At 48.1% G+C, this 16,664-nt stretch overlaps 1 protein-coding gene across 3 annotated transcripts in view; it reads left to right on the top strand.

Annotated features, from left to right (window-relative positions):
* Positions 1-3,357: 3,357 nt before the first annotated feature.
* DPYSL5 (dihydropyrimidinase like 5) overlaps positions 3,358-16,664 on the top strand; it is a 91,726-nt gene continuing 78,419 nt past the window's right edge. Inside the window, exon 1 of one of the 3 annotated variants that reach the window (XM_003362905.5) lies at positions 3,358-3,794. The gene's annotated coding sequence lies outside the window, so the exon portion shown is untranslated. Of the gene's footprint in view, positions 3,795-5,785; positions 5,859-16,664 lie in introns of those variants that run through there. The other 2 variants (XM_014731254.3, XM_023619357.2) reach the window with 2 other exon arrangements.

Below are 16,664 nucleotides of genomic sequence, written 5' to 3'. Positions count from 1 at the left end.
CATTAGCTCTCCATTACCATTTCAGGGGTAGTGATAAGCCACTGGAATTTACTTTGATGTTTTCAACACCAGCACAGCCGCCCCTAGCCTCCCCAGGGCCCCTCCCCAGTGTCTCAGCGTCAGGCTGGGTGACCACAGCTCTGGGGCCTGAAACTCTCCCAGTCTCATTCCACACTGTCCCTGTTTGTGTATCTGATTATCTCTGAGTCTTTAAATCCTCTTCGTGCTCCCTCTGTTGTCCTCTCTCTCTCAATGTCCATAGGACCATCTTTCAGACTTCTTTTTGGCTCCTGCCCTGTGGCATTGACCTGAATACAGAGGTTTGCCTGTTGGCTCACAATTTTTCTAATGGCTAAGTAGACTTCACAGCATGTTCTCCACACTAGGGTTGTCACGGAGAAATATGAAAGGGAAAAAAGTAAAAAGAGAAGGCCCAGGAAGAAATTTAATACAAAGCTTCTCAGGGATGTTAAGAGAACACCACTTCTCAGAGGGCACCCCGAGGAGGAACAGGCTGAAGGGGCAGAGGAAGGAACATCCTGGTGCCAATGACTTGATGATAGGATCTCCCTGAGAGTCATTCACAGTCATCCCAGTCTGTCTGCACTGGAGACTCAGCCCTGGAGGAGGGGTAGGCAAGGGCGTCAGGGAGCAGGAAGGGCTCGGCTTCGCATCAGGCGGATGGGGTGGGAATCCTGGTTCGGCTCCTTATAACGGCATGACTTTCCAGGCAAGTCACTCCCCCTCTCTAAGTCTGCTATCCTCATCTGTAAGAAATGAGCAGTACGACCTGCTGTGTGGCTTGGAAAGGATCAAATGTGTTCTAAACACACCTGCTGGTCTTCCTTCCCTCCCCCTTTGACGGTAGCCCTTCAAGAGCCCGTCATTTGGAAGCTTGTTGTTCAGGCAATTTGAAACCCCAAACACACTTACCCATAAAAGCCAGCAGCCCTGAACTTCATGAAGTCTGGCCCCAACACCAGCCTACCTTACTCTCCCTGTTCTCTTCCCACCACCTCTGTGCAGACTTGACTTTCAGGCCGTAGCGGATTCTTCAGCTGTCTTCCAAACACCCCGCAGCTTCTCCACCCACAAACTTTTACCCCTTCATCCTGGAATCTCGGACTTCTGCTTGGAACCATCCAGCAAATCAATATCCAGGTGAAATCCAAACCCAGCCCCTCCACTCCCTGATGATCTGTTCAGAACTGACTTCTCCCTCCTCTGAATTCCTATTCCACCCCATTTAAGCCGGTCATACCAGCTTTATAATAAAAGTCATAACATATTGCCTTTTGTATCTATTATAATGGGGGGGTCATATTATATCCCTCACACTGTTCAATAACCAGTTGTTGTTGAATAAATGAATAATAATAGCTACATTTGTTGAGTGCAAGCTACATGTCAGGTAGTGGGCTATGCCCTTTATATGCATTTCCTCCTGTAATTATCACAGCAAAGTTAAAACAATGTTTTACGATCCTCACATTCTGTGGGAAGTGAAGGCTCAGATGGAATAAGTAACTTTCCCAGGGTCAAGTATCCAGAAAGTACAACAAGGATTCCACCCTAGGGATGCATGACTCCAAGCCCTGTGTTATTTCTCCCTCCCCGAAGAGGGAGCGTAGATTAAAAATAAAGAAGTAAACAAAGTTAAAGACAAGTACTGGGGACATTTACAACGTCAAGTTTAGGTGCGACTTTCATCAATGTCCCAGGCTGACAGATGACCTCGCTGCAGCTCTTTCTCTGACCGGGGGAGGTAGGCCCAAGAAAGCAAGGAAGCAAACGAGTCCAAATTTGAGGTCCACTAAATGCTGCAGAAAACGTTTACTGCCACTAGAGGGCTCCCTCCCCCTTAGGCAAAAAGTGCAGCATCAAAAGTGCGTCGTAGTCGGTGGACTTAGCTGCTGCGAGCTGGCTCTGGACTCCACTCCACCTCGCCGAGGCTCAGTCCGTTTTGCCTAAATTCCTGGCTTGGCGCAGAGCCAGGCCAGCCTGGGGGAATCCATAGGGCAGTGCCCCAAGCTGGAGCAGAGGGGAAAGGACGAGCCACTCCCCTCGCCAAGTTTTCACAGCCACATCCCGGGCTCCCTAGCTGGGTGATGGTTTGGTGTAGGCCCTAGCCTCATTTGGGAGCTCCCTGAATAAGCTCACGATGCCGGGGCTAGGGGTTGGGGAGGTGGGCGGAGAAGTAAACCTTCCTCCCAGGAGAAGTGGAGATTCAGTGGGGATAATCCAGAAGTGCATCCCCCAGGTGCCAGCCTTGCCTGGTCCAGGCCCTGAGCCAAGTGCAAGGCACAGCAGTGAAAGTGGCCCACTGCGACCTCACTTCCCCGGACTCTGGGGGCGTGGCACCCATGTAGATTTTGCTGAGATGGGGAGGGGGACCCTCCAGAGTAGTGAAGCATCATTTTGTTTGAAAACATCTCACAGAGAGAACCACCTCTCAGGGCCATGGCTCCCAGCCATGAGCCAGTTCCACGGCTCCGAGGCAGCCAGGGACCTCCCTCACCTTCACCCCTTCCTGCGAGCCAGGGAGGAGACGGGCTTCTGCAGCAGCCCATTGGCGTTACCCCGGGGGCCCCTGGGATGGGGGTGGAGGTGAGGACTCCATGCTGCATTTTAACCCCGTATCAAAGGCGACGACTTTGGAGAGACATTAAGTGAAAAGAGGCAAATGACTAAACCGTATCTAAGCCATTATTACAACCACATAAAATAACAGATAAAGGCTTGAGAGGGGATCAGGGAGGTGGTACAAAGGCGTGATCACGATCCTCCCTCTCCTTTTTTAGATTTGTTGATTTTGTTAAATTATGTGTGTATTTAAAATGTGAAGAAAAAAAGGTGAAGCGAATGTAAATTGAGTTATAAAACATTTCCAGAGGCTTCACCATGCCCTGAAAGTAGGTGTCAGAAACAAGACAGGCAGCTGGACCTGAAAGCTCTGGATGGAGAAGCCTTAGCTCAGCGCCTCCGAGAGAATGAACTCCGGGTTCGAGCCCCAAGAGGGGGTGGACGCGAACTCAGGCGGCCCCCAGATGGCCATCCACTCGTACGTGAGAACATTTTCCTGTAACGACCGCTCCTGCCCTCTCCGCCCTGCAGTCCCGCCGAGCGCCCACTTTGAAGGCCTCGGACAGGGTCTTGGCGACCCTAGCCGGGCCCAGCAGCGAAGGGCAGGCCCGGCAGCAGCCGGGCAGACGCGGCCGGGCATTGTTTTAGCCCCTCCAGTGGGGTCCTGCAGGGGGAGGGGAGGCGGTGTGTCCTCGGGACCAGCCCCGTAGCCCTCCCAGGGGACGCGTGCATTAGCGCGTCCGAGCGTCCGAGCTTTGTGAAGTGTCGCCAGTCACCATGGAAACCCAAAGGAACGCGGGGAAGGGCGCGAAGGGGGTCGGCGGGGTCTCGGGCGCCTCCCTCTGCGCCCCCTCGGACCCTGGCCCTGCAGCAGGGCCTGTCGGGAGTTGTAGTCCCAAGGCGGCGGCCGCGCGCGGCGCCGAGGATGCGGGGCGCCGCCTGTCCCCGCCTCCCCTAACCTGCTAGCGCGAGGTGGGGAGTACTGGGGAGGAGCCGTCGGGTCGGTGATTGGCCAAGGCCGCCTTCAGCACCCCCACGTCCCCTCCCCCGCTCGAGGCTTCGGACTCCAGCGCCTCGCGCGCTAAGGCGGCGATCGAGCGAGCGCGCGTGCAGCCGCCGCCGCCCCGAGCACCCGCAGCTCCGGCGCCGCGGCGAGACCGAGGAGAGACGGACCCACCGACGGAGCCTTGCAGCCGTAGCATCCCGGAGGAGTGGGTGATGGCGGGGCGGGCGGTGGGCTTATTCTCCCCGGGCTGGGACATCCACCTCACGCCTTGTTTCTCTGGGAGGCGCACAAAAAGGCGGGGATGGGGGTGCGCCTAGGGGCCTAGCTGCAGGGTACGCGGTGGGAGGTGTGGTTTGGGATTGGGGTTGGGGGCGGCTATAGGGGCTAAACTGGAGCCGCAATCCAGTCCTCTTTGTACGCCCACAGGGCTCCGTGCGGTGCCTTGCGCATAGTAGGCGTCTAATGTGAGCTCGTGGGATTGCAAAGAACTGGGGTGAGGAGGTGGCTTGGTTGAAGGGGTTTCACTCCTAGCACACAGTAGGCGCCCAACCTCGCTCGTCGAGGAGCCCTGAATGGCTGGAATGTTGGGCGGGGGCTTCTCTGGCTGCCGGCCCGTCCTGCCCGAGGCCCTAGATCGGCGCTGTCCTCGGCCCCCACCCACCACCCATACACGCAGCCTCGGTCCATCTCGCAACCGGGTTGGGATTTGCCCAACTTGGACCGGACCCGGCGGCCCGTTCCACCCGTCCGGCTGAAGGAGCGGAAGCCTGAGGATGATTCGCCTGCCGCCTCCCAGGCACCTGCCGGAACCACAAAGGCCGCCTGCTGCTGCCCGGCCTAGAGCGGGTGCCGAGCTGGGTCCCTTCGCTTGAGCCCAGCACGGGAGCCCTCCCCGCAGCATCGATCTTGGCGGGCAAGAGACGTCGACGCCTCAGGCCTGGGGAGGGGGCAGGAGTTGGGGCTGGAGAGAAGCTGGGATGGGGAGAGGCGGAGGCAAAGCCTCCGTTTGAGCAAAGATGGGGAGATGAGGAAGCTGGGTGGGGACAGGTAACTGGATCTGGGAGGAAGGAGAAGTGGAGACCAGGGTTTGAGGAGGAAAGAGAAGGGGGCGGGTGTGAGGAGGGAGGGAAGCAGCTTGGAGCAGGTGGCGCGAGACGAGGCGAGGCTGGGGCTGATGAAGAATGAGGAGGGGAGGAGAGATGCAGGAGGGTGGAGACCGACTGGGTCTGAGGAGGGTAGACGCGAGGGAGGAGACCGGCGCGGTGCGGGGGAGGGTCTCCCTGGGGAGGGAGGTCTCCGGGGAAGGGAGGGGCAGGCAGCTGGGAGGCCGGCCCTGGGCCTGAAGACCCTCAGCTCAAGACATGGGGCCTGGCGGTCCAGGTAGCCGGCTGGGCGTGGCCTTTGGACAGGCGACAGACCCAGGATGGCGGATCCGGGACCCGACTGGGCTGTCTCCAAGAGGAGCTTTGTCTCCAGGCGTGACACAAACCCGTAGGGACTCCCTTAGGATTTTGTGATAATCCGCAGCGCCGCAGGCACACCCTTTTCTTCGCGGAGCTGAAAGGCTTGGTCCAGCGGCAGATGCAGCCAGGGAGGCGGAATGGGGAACGTCTCCTGCCGAGGAGACCCGCAGAACAATAGCCGGCACTGGTATCCGCCCGATAACGAACTAGGGCCCCCCAGAACTCACATGTGCAGTTTTCTGCTGCAGAAAACGCTCCCAGAGAAATCTTAGGGCATATGCACGTCTCTTGGGGTTTGTGTTGGGGCACCAAGCCCCGCCGTTAATTCCCTGGTCTGAGTTGCAGGTCCCCCTAGACTGGGGGGCGGATAGACAGCCGCCGTCCCCGGCTTTGGTGTTTTCTGGCTGTGGCTCCACCGCTCGCCCCTTGCTGTTGACCAGCAGCCGAGACATGGCGCGGCGGCCTGGCAGCGACCTGGAGGTCGCCTGGGTGCATAACGGGCTCCCTGAGCGGCCGGCTTTGTCTCTGAAGCGGCCCACACCGAAGGTCGGCGGTGTGTTCACAGAGGAAGCAGTCAGGGCTGGTGCGGATGGTGGTAAAATCTGGGAGAAGCGCTCGTGGAGATTCCCGCCCAGGGTGCGGCTCTTGGTCATGGAGCCTGCAGCCAGGGAACCAAAGCTTTCCTCTGCCGGTGACCACACCCAAGCCCGTGTGTTCATCCCTTGCAGATTTCGCCTGTGTTATCTGCTGACCTAAGACGGGACGGCTCTGTGATAGGAGGTGGCTGCTTGCCCATGGGAAAGCAGGTGAACAGAAATGGAAACACAAAACAGGGATTCACAGAGCTTTCCATGCCTCATAGCCTTCCTCACTGTCTAAGCACCTTTCATGGCAGGCTGCAGCGTCTTGACGTGTGACAGGGCAGCCAAAAACCAGAATGCGGTTTTATAGGTTTTCTCTGATAATTATTTAGCTGATATGAAAGATGAGTCTTTAGCATAAGGTTTATACTTTTAAGTTATCATTCATTAAAAAGAAAAAAGAGCAAGGCAGAAGCATTTTCATTCCAAGCGTAGAGGAAGCTTGGCTAAATTGACAGAGCATCATAAGACTGATGTGACATATTTGCCATTTGCCGTTGTGTTAATTGATGAGCCTTTTGGCTCTCTTAAACTAGTCTTGAAACCTCAGGATATTCTTTCTTAACCAGGTTGATACATAAGGTGAGGGGCTGTGATGTCACGGTTGGCTCTTGTCCAGAACGTATGGCGGTTGCCGGCCTGAAGGCCTCCTATGTGGGCTGTGCTGAGTGGCCACAGGAGAGCAGCAGTACGCTCTATCTTGCTGACTTAAAGGATGGCACTTTGAGGAGGTGCTTCTCAGAATTTACAGAACTGGTCTGGAAGGACTGGAAGCTGGAATATTGTTCACTGGATGTTCTTAACTAAATTAATAGACCTGTCTATCTCCAGAGTAGGTGAAAACCATGAATCTCCGTATTAGAAGACCCAAAATATGACGCTGAAGGTTTTTTCTTATGAAAAAGCTGTGATAGGAAGTGTGTTTTCATGTTATTACCCAAAGGGAAAAGTTTCAGGAGGGAGTGTTCTGTAGGTTTATTATTTTTGAAATAATTTTATAGATTTGTTTAAGGGTGTAATCCTATTAAAGGGCTGTGTGAACATCCCATCCAGTCTTTTCCTCGTAGGGAGTCCCTAAATGAGGCGCGCCAATATGACCAGCCCATTTCTACAGGGAAAATGGAGAGAAAGCAGCATCCCCCTCCCACCTCCTGTGAAAATGCCTGGGAGACAGGACCCAGAGGGCAGAGGCCGGTGGCCCAGAGAAGGACCTTATGTCCCCAGAATTCCAGGATGCCATTTGTAACTCCCATCTCCCTGACCTTGGGGACCTCAGCGAGGTCATTGGACGTGAAGACCTGGCCGTTTTCAGCATAGCCTCTCTGAGATGCAGACGTAAGCTAGGGTAGTGCCAATATTCTCAATACACTGCGTGTTTCCGCCTCTGGAAACAGTTACACAGCAAGGCAAGTCTACACAATTGGCCAAAATTAGGTTTGGGGACTTGGTGTAGGCTTCATCTGTGGTACCTCCACCTCTCTCTGTCCTCCTCCTGTCGTGGATATCTGAGAATTTTCCCTCCTTAATAATAACTCCTCTGACCCAGGATGCAGCGTGATCCAGCGTTAGCTCCGGGGAACTGTAGGCCAAAGGCCATCATAACTGTGGACAAACATCTGGGGTGAATTAGGATTTAGATAAATATTGAGAGCCAGAGAAGTCAATTTTACTAGAAAAGAGTATCGAAGACCCAGTCTATCTTTCTGGTGTTAAAATTAACCAAATTCTGTTGGAATCTAATCCTGTTCATACATTTTTATTTTCTGATCTATAAGAAAAATATTTTAGAAAAGTCTCCTAAGACTTAGTTCCAAGGATCCTATAGAATGACAATAATACAGAAAGTCTTTGTCACTGTGGAAACCTGTAGGGAGAAGTTGGTGTAATATGAAACCAGATGAGAATAACAAGTAAGAAGGTGTTTGATTTTATTGCACTGCTAGTGACTCAGTAAATGAGAAATAATTTCAAGATTGCTTTGCCTTGAATTTTTTATATGAAGACGAGAGGCTCAAATACTATGGTATAAATCTTTAATGAACCTTGATATTTATGTCTACAAAGTATGTATGACATTATATGCTTTAACAAAACAAATTCACGAAGGAATATTGTTTATGATTTATTCTATTTCAGTCTTTGAAACTTGTTTAATTGAAAATAAATGGACTTAACCGTAGCTTCCCCTGAGCCCCTCATGCCCTCCCGTCCATCACAGCCCAGTTTAGTGCTTGTTCCGGTGCCTCGTCCTACCTGGACCCCCTCCTCACAGTCCAGACTCAGAGGCAGTATGTGTAGGAGGGAGAGCCTGGGCCAGAGCCAGAAAGCCTGGGGTCAAATCCCAACTCTGCCCCTTTCTCTGTGTCTACCCTTAGGCATTACTTTTCTCTCAGGGACTCAGTTTCTCCATCTTTCTCATGAGGATTGTATGAGTTAATATATGTATAGCACTGAGTAGTGTCTGACACCTGGTAAGTGCTCGATAAACATTAGTTATCACCACATCACCATCATCATACTCTCCCCCTGCGAATGTACGCCCATGAAAACATTTTGATTCCTCATGTAATCTTTCATCCCCAGGAGCCAGGACAGGCTGCTGTGGGGTACCAACAGTGGGAACAGAAAGGATGATTAAGTCCTCTTGCTTGAAGCTCCCACCATTGCAAATAGTAGGAATAGCTCTGTGCTGAGTCTAAGCCTCTTTAAGCACAGCTGTTTTCAGCAGCTGAGAACTTGCAGAGTTAAGAATGTTCCAGAAGTGCTCTGACCCCAGCTTTGCCAAATCCTCCCCGTGTGTGGAGTTGGCCTGGCATCTCACCCTGCTCCTACACCGTCTAAAGGAGCAATCAGGCATCCGTATCTGGTGAGGTGCTGTTGTTCCGAGGCTGTTCTGTTTTTGGTGTGGGAAAGAGCCATCATGTTTGACTGATGGCAAATTGTTGGGAATAAAAATATCTCAAGTTTTCCAGCTAAGAAGTAAACTCAGCACCACAGAATTACTTATTTAATAAACACTTTCAAAGCACTCACTCTGTGCTAGGGGTTATTCTAGTTAAGTACTATTGTCATCCCCCATTTTACAGAGGAAGCAACAGAGGCACAGAATCCGCCCAGCTAGAGAAGTGGCAGAGCCAAGCTTCAAACCCTAGGAGTCTGCTTAGAGTCTGTGTAAGTCAGGGTTCTCCAGAGAAACAGAACCAGGAAGGATGGGCTTATGCCATTGAGGGGGCTGGCAAGTCCCATATGTGGAGGGCAGGCCAGCAGACCGCATACTCAGGCAAGGAGCTGGTATTTCAGTCTGAAGGCAGAATTTCTTCTTCTTCAGGAAAACCTCAATTTTTCTCCTAAGGCCTTCAAGTGATTGTATGCAGCTCACCCACATTACCAAGGAACATCTTTACTTAAAGGCAACTGATTGTAGATGTTAACCACGTCTACACAATACCTTCACAGCAACACATATACATGAGTGTTTGATTGAATAACTGGATACGGTAGCCTAGCCAAGGTGTCACGAAAAACAAAGCATCACAGGGTCCATGCTTTTAAACACTACTCCGAGCTAAGTACCTTCAAGTTTACGATAAACTAGAGAACTTAGCAATGGGCAATTCCATTGCAAAATGGTGCTCCTCGCCTTGTTTAAAATAGAATTTGGGCCTCTTTTTCATCCATGTAGCTTCTGATGCAAAACGTTGCTCAGAGTAAGTGTTCAGTGGAAAATATTGAAAGAATGACTGACTGATTTAAATCATATTTTACATGATTTTCCATCCATTGAGACCTCTGGCTCCCCATTTAGATTTAAAGTCATTTGGTCCAAGTGAGGTTGAGGTTTGGTTTTATGAATGACTAGATTCTCTTGAAAAAAGCAGAATATCTGCATTCTGAATTGAGCCTTCTGTCACTCCCCACCCCCCAACATGTGTCCATTTTCATTGGCTCGGCAGAGTTTTCTGGGTCTCGACTGCCTCAACTCCTTGTGAATGTGTCTCCCACACATTAGCCGTGCCCAGTACTCAGTCACACTATCTTTGTGTCACTTCATTGTCCATTTACAGGCAGCCCCTTTGTTGAGTTCAGATCTGCATGGGCTCGCTCTAATTTCTCAGCCTTGGGTCTTTATTCTCCCTGCTTTTGTCTGGTCCTGTCTTTCTCTTTGTCCTTCTGCAGAAGTATGATCCACTATTGGGGGAGATGTCGCCTCCTTTCTCATTTTTACCTCTTCAGCCAGATTTCTGTCTTTGTGGATCGATATGTTCATTCTGTTATAAAACTCAAACATAACCCCTAATTTTTTCATTTAATGTCTTTTTGCTCTTGTTTCCAACACATGTGAAACTCAATTTTAATGAAGTTACGTAGATTATTTTAAGTTTGCCATGTTGCCAAGTATGTGGGCAACACGAATACATAAAATAGTGACTTTTGAGAGGTAGGGTGGATGAGGGTGTATTTTTAAAATATTTTTATTTTTTGAACTTTTTAGTGAAGTGTAACAGATGTACAGAAAAGTATACAAATCTTAAGTATGTAGCTTAATGAATTTTGGCAAACTAAATATATCCATGTAATCAGCATCAGATCATCAGTACCCAAAAGCCCCCGTGAAATCCCCTCCCAGTCGCTACTCTTCCTCCAGGGTCGCTAACTAGCATCCTGACTTCTTACAGCATAGATCAGCTTTGCCTATTTTCGAACTTTTTACAGATGGAATCAGACAGTGGGTCCTCTTTCGTGAGTGGCTTCTTTTGCTTAACGTTATGTTTGTTGCATTTTATTAGCTTATTTTCATTGCTATATAGCATTCCATTGTGTAAATGTACCACAATTTATTTATCCATTATGTTGTTAATGGGTATTCGGGTAGTTTCCAGTTTGGGGCTCTCATGAATAGTGCTGTTGTGGACATACTAGAACGTTTCTTTTGGAGAACATATGTGTGTTTCTGTTGGGTATATACTTAAGAGTAGAATTGCTGGGTCAAGGGTATGCATATGTTGTGTTTTAGTAGACTGTGCTAAATGGTGAGAGTAATAGTAACTTTTAAAAAAAGACACTCTGAGGGTGCAATGCTGTGATTAAACTATTTTTGGAAACCCTAAAAGCTGGCATAATGTTGTGGCTTGATCGGAGGTTGCTTTCAAACTCTTACTCTTCGGCAAAAAATAGAACTTTAAGCTTTGTGTGACTCTGAAATGAAAAATTTTAAACTAACTGTTGTGTTTCAGTCTTAGTCTTGCTATAGCAGTTTCCTTACTCCTGTTTCTTAAGGACAAGATGAGAATCAGATTATAATTGCAGCGTGGGTCCAAAGATCATTCTGGAGATATCCTGTCAGCCTTGAACAACATTAACAAGTGATTTTTATTCTGTTGACTATTTTGTATTTCTTGTATTGGGTCAAATAGCAGTTTTGAATTTTGTGACTTCTGCGGCTTAAAAAGTTCCTCAGGGGCCGGCTCCGTGGCCGAGTGGTTAAGTTCGTGCGCTCCGCTGCGGCGGCCCAGGGTTCGGATCCTGGGCGCGGACATGGCACCGTTCGTCAGGCCACGTTGAGGCGGTGTCCCACATCCTACAACTAGAAGGATGTGCAGCTAAGATATACAGCTATGTACGGTGGGTTTGAGGAGATAAAGCAGAAAAAAAAAAAGAAGAAGATTGGCAACAGTTGTTAGCTCAGGTGCCAATCTTTAAAAAAAAAAAAAAAAATCCTCAAAAAGTTATCTTGGAATCACAGAGTTCAGATTTCTTACTTGGGAATTAGAATTATAGCATATGTCCCATTTTTTGTGGGTTTCTAAAAAGACTTTAAAATAGTTATGATTCTTATAACTGGATTATAATGGAAAAAAACTCTATACCTACTGAAAAACAATAAAGATGAGGTGCAGAGATATGAACAATAGCCTTCAGAGTGTGGATATCAGGTAAATCCATCTCCTCTCCATGGCTGGTCTTCATTGTTGGTCCAGGAGAGACGGCAGTGATAAACATGGCCAGTGTGGATCAAGGGCAGCAATTCAGGCATAATTATAGGATGATGGTGATGAAATCTGTGCTGACAAAGGAGCATGACAAGGCAGTCATGAATGCCTAACTTGGCTGGGTTTTCCTGTGAGACCCTCTCACAGCCCAAGTTGTTCCTGAGAAGGAGTTTTTTTCCCGTCACATGGCCTGCCATGTTTGATATTGGTCCTCATACAAGCAAGTGAGGGAGATCAAATTTATCATTGCTTTAAAACCTAGATTTACTGCTTGAACTCTGAGTCCCTTAAGCACTTAGATTTTCATATCTTTTTATAATATAGGGTTTAATTTTGTACTTTAAAATATATAAATATGATATTCCAATGTTTAATCGATTATAAAGCCACCTATAGACCATTTTGCTAATACAGCTAATGTACTTTTGGCTTGTTCTGTCAAACCATTGTCCACATGCTCATGATTTTTACAGTTGTAACCTCAACATGGATACTGTTTTGTATTCTGTTCTTTCATCTGACATTAGAGAAAACTTTTCGCATCTCCACCTAATTTAAAAATATAGGCTTTTAAATGGCTGCCTGCCATTCCATTGGGATGTACTATATTCTGTTTAGACATTTACTTACTGAGGACCATTTGGGTTATGTCCATTCTTTCCGTTATTTCAGATAGTGTTCACATCTTTGTGAGCATCACATAGATTATTTTATTACCCAGAGGATAATATGTGTTTGAGAATTGAGATTCTCTTACCAAAAAAGGTTTTGGTATGGGAGTTGCAATTTTACCCTTATAGTTCACCCATAATACCTGATAGTTTTCACATAAAGAGAAATGCATAAATACATATTAATTCCATGACTTAAGGACCAGCTTCACAAAGTTCCCTCATCAGAGAATGCTTTCTAATCAGTCTTAGTTGGCAAGTTGGTCATCAAAGAATTTGGGTAAAAGTGGAATAAAATTGGCTAAGATAATCAGTCATTAAAAACAGGACTTGCAATAATAATTTGGGGGGCAAAGGAGTCCATGTAAAGCTGATTTTTATCAGTCAATTCTATAAAATTATGCTGTTTCTTAATAGCAGATAGCATGCAGTGTTGGCCACTGTGAAAGAAGTTAAATGGTCTCCATGTTGTGGAGATGAAACAGTTATGAGGAGTGTCCAATGCTTAGTTAAGTTCTAAATATCTGGGAATAGAATGCAAATAGCCAGGAACTGGAAATGGATGTTGGAGCAGCAAGTGAGAGAGAAGTTAACTAACCATTCGATACCTGGACTTAACTTGCACCAAACTATTAGGGGCTTGAACCTCTTCTGAGACCCGTGCATGTTTCCTGAGCGCCTGCATGGAGCAGTGCGATTTCCAGGAAGGAGCTTGCCCATAGGAGAGAGACGGGGTTTGAATCCTGACTCTGCTGTTTCCTAGGTGTGAGAGACTGGGGTAGAGTCATTCAGCCTCCCCATACTCGGTTTCCTTGTGAGTTAAAGGGATGTTAATGTCTTCCTCACAGGTTTACTAGGAGGATTCATGGGATATTATGCCTGGAGCCTGGTGGGTGCATGGTAAGCACTCAGTAAGTGGAGCTAATGCTATTCTCTAGGTGCTGAGTTAGGTGCTTTGAGAGATATATAGATATATAAAAATACGGTCAAAGATACATGATTGTCAAACAAACAGGCCGGATAATATGATAATTGATGCGGAGGTAATAGAGAGCACATAAGTTCAGTTAAAATGGCTCAGTTCCCTCCTCTGTACAATGAGGAGATGGAAACTAGATGATATTTGACAGCGTTGATGTTCTGTGACAGCCATGTTGCGTTGCTGTTGAAACTCACGACTCTTAACCAGCTAAAATTGCAGACTTGCAGTTTGGCTGTATCTATCAAAGTTAAAATTGCATACACTCTTTAACCCAGCAATACCACTTCCAGGAATTTCTCCTAAAGCTATATAAGCACATAGGCGCAATGAAAAATAGGAAGGGATGTTATTGCAGCATCATTTGTGCTAGCAAACAATTGGACCCAAACTAAATTCCCATCATTGGAGAGCTAGTTACATTACATCATGATGCGGTCTTACAAAGAAATATTATACAGCTATTAAAAAGAATAAGGCAGACATTTCTGCTCTGACATAGAACAATCTCCAATATATATCATTGAATAGGAAGAAAGTGGGCAGAACAATATTTAATGCATGCTGCCATTCATGTAATACAAATTACATACATTTATGCTTAACTATGCTTAGACTGTCCATGGAACCTATGGTGTTGCTTGTCTCTGAAGGGAGGGCCTGGGGAAAAGTTAACTATGTATATGGTTTTAGATGTTAATCATGTATATGTTTTATCCATTTAAACAATAATAAAAAATAATTTGGCAGGCCTGCCTGGCTCTGGCTCACCATGTTAGAGACTCGAGAAAACTTGAGAAGGGTGTGGTTCTTGGCCCCATGCTCATGGCTTATGTGCTCAGGGACCCCCAGATGAAGGACCCCTAAATAAGACACAAGCATGCAGAGTAGGGCTTTTGAGCATACTGAAGAGACAGGTTGTGTCGCCCATTCAAAAAAGAAAGGCTCTGGGACAGGAGGCGGGGATGACCCATTACTGTGGATTAACAAATAGCATTTCCAGTATTTCCCCTTTTAGTCATTTTTATTCAGGAAAATTTGGTTCAAATTTTAGGACACAGAAGATGAGAAGCACTAATGGGCATTATGACTCTCCCATAGTAATGTGCGCATGTGCTTATTCCTGCATCCCTTCCTCTGTGGAACAGGTGTTTGTTCAACACCTACAGTGGGCCAGGTGTCATCATAGGATATTGGAGTTGAAAAGAACCCCAGACAACATGTACTCATTTTGCAGGGGAGGAATCTCCAGGGCAGTTTACCTTCCAGTGAGCTGCTCAGTGCAGTGTCTGGCCACTTTGCCCTCTTTGGTCTCGAATGACGGGTTGGGAGGCCTCTGGATCTTCCTGTAGCATTAGTTCCCTCATGTAGAGTGCTCATTCCATCCTGCCTTGGGTTTTGGTTACTGTGGACATGTTTTCTCTGGAAGGACTGTGAAGACAGACTCTTGGTGTGTCCCCCGCCATGATCCCCGACTCCTGGTGTTCACACCTTTGTGTAATCCCCTCTCCTTGAGTGTAGGCAGGACCTGTGGCTTGCTTTTAAACAATAGAAGATGGCAAAGGTGATGGGGTGTCATTCCCATCACTGTGTCATGTGCTAGAAGACCCCATCTTGCTAGCAAGCTTGCTCTAGAGACTTTCCTTGCTGGCTTGATGAAGTAAGGGGCTATGATGGGAAAACCCACTCGGCAAGAAATTATGTGGCCTCTAGGAGCTGGGAGTGGCCTCCAGCTGAAAGCCCGTGACCACAAGGAAATGAATTCTGCCAGCAGCCTGAGTGCACTTAGAAGCAGGTTCTTCCCAGCCGGATCTCCCAGTGAGGCCACAGCCTGCCCAACACCTTGTTCGCAGCCTGTGAGACTCTAAGCAGAGAACCAGGACTCCTGACCCACGGAAAGTGTGAGGTAATAAATGTGTGTTGTTTTAAGCCACTAAGTTTGTGGTAATTTGCTACACAGCGTAGAAAACTAATACAGAACTCTCCTGGGGCACTGTTTATAGTCCATGTTCTCCTTGCCCATTTTGCCCCACGAACTCATTGCTTCATTTGTCTGTTAATCTCTTTCTGGTCTTTGCTCTTCCTTCTCCCTCCCCACCCCCACCCTACTCCTGGCTTCTGCTCTCAAGAAGTGGAGAGCAGCTGTGCTCTGACCCTGACAAGGCTGATGGAGGTCATCGGGACAGTGGGCACCTCCAGCCTCTGTGGTGGAGGTCCAGCAGAGTAGGAGATGGCATTTTGCCCAAGTTGGTGGGGAGGGAATCTGGGATGGAGCTATGCAAAGGAATTTGCTAGAAAGCAGTTATGGGGGTGGTCCACACTCGGTTATATGGCCCTTTTCAATGTGTACAACCTATTCCAGAAATTGTTTCAGCCTGTAACTGGTTGAAACAGTGGTGGTGGGGAAGGTACTTGTTGAGTCCTCTTTTTGGAATACACTCCGTAGCATCTGACACATGCATTCTGAGGGCCTCTCCACAGAGGGAGAGATGGTCCCCTACCCCCACCGCCCAGTCCGTAATCATCTTCCTCAGAATCCACCTGGAGAGCCCAGCCCCTTCTCACATGTCACCTGAATGTCCCTTCGCTTTCACAGGGAGCCAGCCACCTTCATTGCCCTGGGCCCAACCCAATCCTCAGAGCTCGGCTCTGCCAAGCCGCATCTCCCTTCACGCCCTTTGCCACAGCTTGGACATGGCTGCAGATCCACCTTCAGACACTGCTCCAGGCTTTGGCCCCCTCACCCCCGTTTACACTGGTTCAGTTTCAGCTGCTGACCAGGAGTGGTGGGGACATTCTTGATACTGCTGCCCAGACCCGTACCCTGGATGCCCTCCTGGGAAGCTGTTTCTTGATTTGTGGACCAGGCTGGAGTATCCATTCTTTCCTGTCACTGCTTCTGAAAGTCTGCCCTGTGTACTTAGCCTGAAGCACCCTGGTACAAATTTGAAATAGCTTTGAAGCTTTATTAACAGCTTTATTGAGATACAATTTACATACTATAAAATTCACCCATGTAAAGTGTACAATTCAGCAGTTTTTGTTGTATTCACAGTGTTGTGCAACCATCACCGTACCCTGATTTAGAATATTTTCATCACCCCAAAAAACCCCTTATCTGTTAACAGTTACTCCCCATTCCCCTCCGATACTCCCCCCACCCCAGCCCCTGACAACCACTAATCTACTTTTTTATCTCTATAGATTTGCCTGTTCTGGACGTTTCATATAAATGGAATCCTATGTGGCATTTTGTGGCTGTTGAAGCCTCAGTTTGTTTGTTTTGGTGAGGAAGATTCCTCTGAGCTAACATCTGTTGCCAATCTTCCTC

The sequence above is a fragment of the Equus caballus genome, chromosome 15, assembly GCF_041296265.1.
Source record: "Equus caballus isolate H_3958 breed thoroughbred chromosome 15, TB-T2T, whole genome shotgun sequence".
Taxonomy (NCBI): domain Eukaryota; kingdom Metazoa; phylum Chordata; class Mammalia; order Perissodactyla; family Equidae; genus Equus; species Equus caballus.
The sequence above is the reverse complement of the archived record's forward strand: the minus strand, read 5'-3'. Positions and strand labels throughout refer to the sequence as shown.